The sequence below is a fragment of the Fundulus heteroclitus genome, chromosome 8 (assembly GCF_011125445.2).
Source record: "Fundulus heteroclitus isolate FHET01 chromosome 8, MU-UCD_Fhet_4.1, whole genome shotgun sequence".
Lineage (NCBI taxonomy): Eukaryota > Metazoa > Chordata > Actinopteri > Cyprinodontiformes > Fundulidae > Fundulus > Fundulus heteroclitus.
The window spans coordinates 27,184,751-27,191,823 of NC_046368.1; positions in this window are offsets into that span (position 1 = coordinate 27,184,751).

A 7,073-nucleotide genomic window follows, 5' to 3' on the forward strand; every position below is an offset into this window, starting at 1 on the left:
ACGAATGGCTCTGACGTGACGGTGCAAACCCCACAGACACCCGGTCTTGAGAGTCTTGACCGCGTGGCGAGCCTACAGGAGAAACATTTGAGCAATTCAGGAGCCAAGACAAGTCTTGCACGAACGATGCTCTGAGCGAGAGCCTTCTCCTCACAGCGATGCCACAAAAGCGTTGAAAAAAATACGTTGTGTCTCTACAAATAGAATAAAAGTTGAATTCATTTCAATTGGCATTTCAATAGAACGCCTGCAGAATCCATGCATCCATTTCTACACCAGCTTTTTCTGTGCAGGGTCACGGGGAGCTGGTGACTATCTGCAGGGGTCAATAAGCGAGAGGCAGAGTACCGGACAGGTTGTCAGTCCATCACAGAGCAACACAGAGACAAACACTCATGCACACACACATTTACACCTAAGTGTGGTTTAGAGTCACTAATTAACCTAGCAGGACCTGTTTTTGGACTGTGGACTGAAGGAACCAGAAAAAACACAAGCATACACAGGAAGAACATGCAAACTCCATGCAGAAAGATCCCATATCTAATTTTATATATGTGCGACCTAGGCTCCTGGGGTTTGACCTAGGGCCTTTTTACTGCAAGGCAGCAGTGCTGCAAACTGTGCCACCGTACAGCCCTGTCTGAGCAGTTTAGGTTTCGAGCTGGAGGTGATCAAATGCAGTCCTGATGCTTTAGAGATAGTAGGTTAGTAGTAGTAGTAGTAATAATACGTTTAATAATAATACATTTTATTTGTATTGCACACTTTGAGATCTTGCGACTTCTCAAGGTGCTTCACAGTCCTACAATAAACAAGGTCTAAAACGATCTAGAATAACAAATCCTAAAATAATCTAGATTAAAAACATAAATCTAAAATAACAGTGCAAAAATATGGCCAACAATTGCAGTCAAGAGCAAGGAAATCATAGGGGAAGTCTTATTTGTTGAAGGCAGCATGAAATAAATGAGTCTTCAGGCTGCTTTTGAGTGTTGTAAGGGAATCTGCCATCTTGACTGATTCAGGCAGCTGATTCCACAGCCAAGGCCCCAGGGAGGAGAAGGCACAGTCAACCATGGTTGATAGTCTAGTAAGGGGGGACAGTGAGGAGATTCTGGATGCACGATCTGAGTGACCGAGATGCAGATTGAGGAAAAAGGAGGTCCTGGAGGTAGGTTGGGCCAGTGTGGTTGACAGTCCTGCAGACCAGCAGGAGTTACTTAAAGGTTATCTGTTGGTTGTAAGGGAGCCAGTGGAGGGAATGGAGGACTGTGGTGATGTGGACGGATTTCCTGGTTTTGGTGAGGATGCGGGCAGCACAGTTCTGGACATACCGTAGCTTCTGGATGGCTTTGGAGGGGAGACCTGCTAGTAGGGAGTTGCAGAAGTCAAGGCCAGATGTAATGAAGGCGTGGACCAGTCTTTCAGTGTCCAGTTGGAAGCGTGAGGGTGTGAATTTAGAAATGTTTTTTAGATGACAGTAAGAGGTCTGGGAAACTGATTTAATATAAGCAGTAAAGCAAAGGGAGGAATGAAACTTGACACCAAGACTGGTGACAAGTGATGAGAGAGGGATGGAGTGATTGTTGATGGTGATGTGGGTGATGCCAGCTTGTTTAGTTGGATGGGCGGTGCCGATGAGGATGACCATGGTTTTACTGCTATTTAACTGGAGAGAGTTTTGGCTTATCATTGAGCTGGTGTGACTGAAGGTGTTGGTGCAACTTGTGGACAACAACTTTTTACAAAGCCTTTGCCAGAAAAGGCAAATTTGAGATGGGACGGTAATTGGAGAGGGTGTCAGAGTTTAAGTTGTACTTTTTTAGTACAGACTTGATAGCTGCAAAGTTTAAACTTTGCCAGTGAACAGAGAGCGATTCATTATCAGGTTCATGAAGGGGACAATGACTGGAAGGCACCTCTTTAGAAGTGACCTTGGGAGGGGGTTGAGGAAGCTGGAGGAGGAGTTGATCTTCTAAACGATGGAGAGAAGATCCCATTGAGCAACCTTAGCAAAAGCTTTGAGGATTTAACAGGGAGAAGTACTGGGTTTGGGGTCCAATTGAGGCAAAACAATGTTTTATCTGATTGTATCAAACTTGGTTCTGAAGAAATCCATGAAGTGGTTGTAATCATCAATGGAGGGATCAGTAGCAGTGGAGACTCTGGGCTTGAGCATCTGATTGATGGTAGAGAACAAGAGCTTTGGCTGTCCAGATGCCAGATGCTGTCCATCCACAGCGGGATTTCCCAAAGTGCAAAGCTTCAAAACTCACACACACACAAAAACGCACAAAGCATGCTTTTGTGTGTTTTCGGGTTGATGACGTCACAAGAGGCCCATCAATCAACTTAACCACTACGGTAGATGGGCAACACTTGACGGATTTGTTTGAGCTCCATTCCAGTCTGCCCCGGATCGCTTCCTTGCAACTGTGTAGAATACAATTCATTCTTTGCCGAAAGACTTTTATGAAAACATTTGAAGAAACATGAGATAAAACAAGAAAAAAAACAGATGGACGCACTCAGGGGTGTTTTTAGGCTATTAAAACATTGGGAGCTTCAGCCCAAGCCCAGAATAGTAAAATACTCATGTGACAGTGGGCTGTATTAAAATTAAAATGATCTAGGATATGTTGCACCAAACAAAAATGCAATAACTTTCCTTGCCTCTATTTTTTAAGAGTTTACGATTGTTTAAAAAAAAAAAAAACAACAACAACAAAAAACATTTTGCTGAAGTAAATGACAGCTTTTGGAATATTTGAAAGAATCACCTTAAAGCTTAGTCAAATGGTAAGATCCTAAAAATTTTTTTTATTTTAATTGTGATGATAGCTTTCAAAACATTGGATTATAACTTATTATGTAAATATGTTCCATCTTTCATGAGCATGTTTTCTTTTACTTTTCAGTCCTTCATTCCACTTTTGAAGAAACTATTTTCATTTGGCCGACCAAAAATGATGAATAAAGCATTTTACAACGGTCTGTTGCTATCCACAGAGTATGTGAGACACTAGTCAGACACTAGCAGGGTTCAGCAATATAAAAAGCCACAGACCAGAAACTGGGGTTGCTTGATTGAGGACCTAACAATAAGTGTGACAAACCTGGCTGAATGTATAGGAGGAGAAGGAAGTAACAGCAGGTGGAGCAGATGAGAGCAGGTGAACTGAGTAAAAACAATAAGGCTGAAGGACACAAAGGACAATGAAGTGGCAGGGGTAGGGGGATTATGAGAATGGCCAAAAATAAATAGATTTTTTTTTTTGATCAATTAAATTATAAAACACTTTGAAGTAAATAAATTTAGATATTTTAAACAAAGACATATTAATAAATACAAAGTATTTCTATTTTTTTTTTATTAATTGCTACATTTGAATTTATTTATCGGGCCTTTTATATATGAAATATTTTTTAATTCTGTCAGTTTCAGTCCTCCACAGTTTAGAGCTGATGGGAAGATTAACACTGGACAAGATGGCTGACATTTCAGCACAATGTTGGAAGAAAACATTTTAAAGGAGGCAAGCGACTTAAAACTTGGGGGGGGGGGGGGTTCACTTTTCAGCTCATATGATAAGTAAAACTAAACATAAATTGAGAACTACAATGGGGTTGTGAGATGTTTAGAGAAACTCATTTTTTTTATTTGGATTTTTAAAACCATAGACCATCATTCTTTCATATGAAACATGTTTATGCTGTGAATACTTTCACAAGGGACTTTGTGAAAGTGTCCTATCTTACAAAATGGGTTGTTTCAGTGACATACTGAATGTGCCAAACAACATAATAATAACCACTATAGCTAATATTGATACATAATGTATTGTTACAGCACCTTATCCTGTATGAACTCTAAATTAAGAACATTAGCTTTTCCCTCAAAAATAAATTCAAAGCTATCTAAAGGATCACCAATGCCAAACTGATCAAATTAAAAGCATTCAAAAATAATCTTCTTCATTCCAATTTTTTGCCCAGAAAAGCTGTAAATCTAAATGTTCAAATATGGGTTTTACTTTCAATCGTGTTATTCTATGTACAATTTCAGACCTCGTGTTACATGGTAACATTCCAAAAGCCTAACTTTTTCATACCAACTTTGTTGTTGTTGTTTTATTACTAAAAATGTCTAAATATTTGCTCCTTTCTCCCACAGGCCTCCCGGTCTCTGGGAGCTTTATCTCTGAATACACATTACCGAGCAGTTAAGAGATGGATTTCCATCAAGCCTTTCGGTGGCAGTTATCAGGAAAACCATCCAGCTGGAACCTGCTGCAGCCGTTCCAGCCGGGTTAAAGGCAGCTCAGAGAAGCTCAAGGACCTCTCAGAGATAAATGTTTCAGCGTGGAAAGTTCAGGTTTGGGCTGACAGAGGATTTCAGTTCAGCTCTGTTAACTTCTGTTGGATTTTAGGTGCCAATGTTCAAAACTAAAGACCTTTTTGCAGAGCAAAAGAGTGATTTTGTATTACTTACTTTTTTTCTGTGGTTTCATTTGTGTGCTTGTTCTCTTTTCTACCTTTTTAACCACAGTAAAAAAAAAATCAGAATTTCAAAGCGGAGAATTCAGTCAAAGAAAGTGTTCTTACGTCTCAGAGGGATACCTAAACAAAAAGTAACACAGGGCCTCCTGAGTAGCAGGATTAGACAGCAAGTTCTAATCAACCAATAAATAAAATTTTTGCTCGAATGTCTAAATTCCAAGTTAGAAAAGTCAACTGGAAAACCCTTTTAAAATGAAATAATAATTATTATTCATTTTATAGTAATAGCTACCTGTATATCATGCTCACAATTCTGCCTATAGTAATAGCCACCTGTACATATATTCATAGTACATGTAAACTCTGTTATAATAATCATCTGTATATTATGCTATTGCACATATCTGTAAAACTCTATTCACACTAATATCCACCTGCTATTGCACTTCTGGTTAGACCTAAACTGCATTTTGTTGCCTTGTACTTGTACCTGTGTAATGACAATAAAGTTTGATCTAATCTAATCTAAATCTTGGCATGGTGAGTCAGAGGCTCTTCATCAACCTCATCATCCGATATAGTGGCCATGTATAGAACACAGTGACATGAATAAACTGTTCACTTGCTAAAAGGTTGAGCCTCAATCAATTAGTGATGCATAATACTGTACAACATTATCTTTGAATATGTGCCATTAGTGTTTGAGGGCTGAGATCTAAATTGTAATGAACTTGTATTGCGGACAGTCGTTAGACTTCTCAGTTACCCAACCAATTAGCAAAACCCTCTGGATTCATAACTCAAGGGTGCACAGTCAGAAATGAAACAAGTTAAAATACTGACAAAGAGAGTCAGACGTTGCCGAACAACTCCGAGCTCAGTATCCAATATGGCTGCCACAAATGTAAAACATAGCAGAAGTTGCAGGCATAATCTTTTTTTATTGCACTTATGATCCCTTGTATCTTACCGGGTATTAAACCAGTGGGACGCATCGTGATGTACAACCTCCATCATTGATTACGTTCTTTAAGTGTTTAAAAGCATAATGCTAATAGGAGTTAGCGGGACTACAGTTAGCAAGTTGACCTCCTTTTTCAGACGTCCAACGTGGCCTGCTCTACTCGGGTTTGACCGTATTACCAGATCTTAACTTGACGTCCAAGCTTAATAGAAGGCAGGATTCCAATTGTAACAAGGTTAACTTGGTGTCGCCTCAATCCCAACTCATGGTTCCCAGGTCTGTGGAAATTAAAACGCAGAATTTATTTCCCTTCAAATAAAATGATTATATACACGTTAAAAACCCAGTAGCATAAACTATTAACAAGTTCGCGAAAGAAACAACTCCAAAGAAAAGCTGGGTACAAAAACTTTGGTACATCATTTTGCAACCTCTGTAACCCCCTGGTGGCTGTTTAACAGAATGCAGGCAACGTGCACGGGACGGTCCATCTTGTATCCAGAGTGTGGCTGAAAAAAATTCCTGAATTAGCTGCCAGCCAACAATATAGCTTTATTATACATATACAAAGAGCAGATATGGGGTGACCGCGGCTCAGTAGGAAGAGTAGTCATCTTGCAATCAGAAAGTTGACAATTTGATTCCAGCTTGCTTTTGCAGCTTGTTGTTTCCTTGAGCAAAGCACTAAACCCGAAGTGGCCTACAGTTCTGAATATTGTGTAAATGTGTGTGGGTTTGTGAATGTGGCACTGGTCCCTTATCCCAAACACTGGAAGTTCTAAATCAAATTTAGCAGGGGGGACAGAGTGGAGCCAGTTTTTTTTTACTTCATGGGGGCATCAGAACAAAAGAATGGGGAAAAAGGGCAATATTTCATCATTTAGTTTATTAAGTGAGCCACTTGTGGCTCTGAAACTGTGGGTTGCAGAGCCCTGATTTAACAGATGAAAACTTTGATCTTATCTCAATACGGTTGGAACTAGAAGTGAAGCAGCTTAATTTCTAAATCGTTTTTTGAGTATAACTGTGATGGTAAAAAAAAAGGAAATTGGTCCAATGGACATATCAGATATGGTTTCTTTGTCAGCACATATTATAAGAAACCGATTTAATATTATGCCTTTAGTAAAGATGCCATAACAGGTGCCGGGACCAGTTCCACGGGGGCATTGGCCCCTGTTGGCCCCTGTCTAGAACCGACCCTGCTCTAACAAGTGAACCTCTGATAGGCTCCAGAAAAAACTTGACTCCGCCCTTTCTCCCAATAATAAATAAATACTAATAAAAAAAGAAAACAAACTGCAAAGATTTGCACAAAAAAACTCAGAAATCCTCATATATGTCCATATGAAACCGCTATTAGCCAATAGGTGCAAACAAATTAAGAACCCATATTAGGCATCAGTGGCGGTTCTAGACCAAATTTACCAGGGGGGCCAAGGTGGGACCAGTGTTTTTTTCACAGGGGCACAGAACAAAAAATGAAACAATAGAATGGCAATATTTAACTGTGTAATAATATTAAGTGAGCCTCTTGTGGTTTTGGAACTGCAGATTTCAGACCCCTGATCTAGCAGTTGAAAACTTTGCCCCCAACTCAATACGG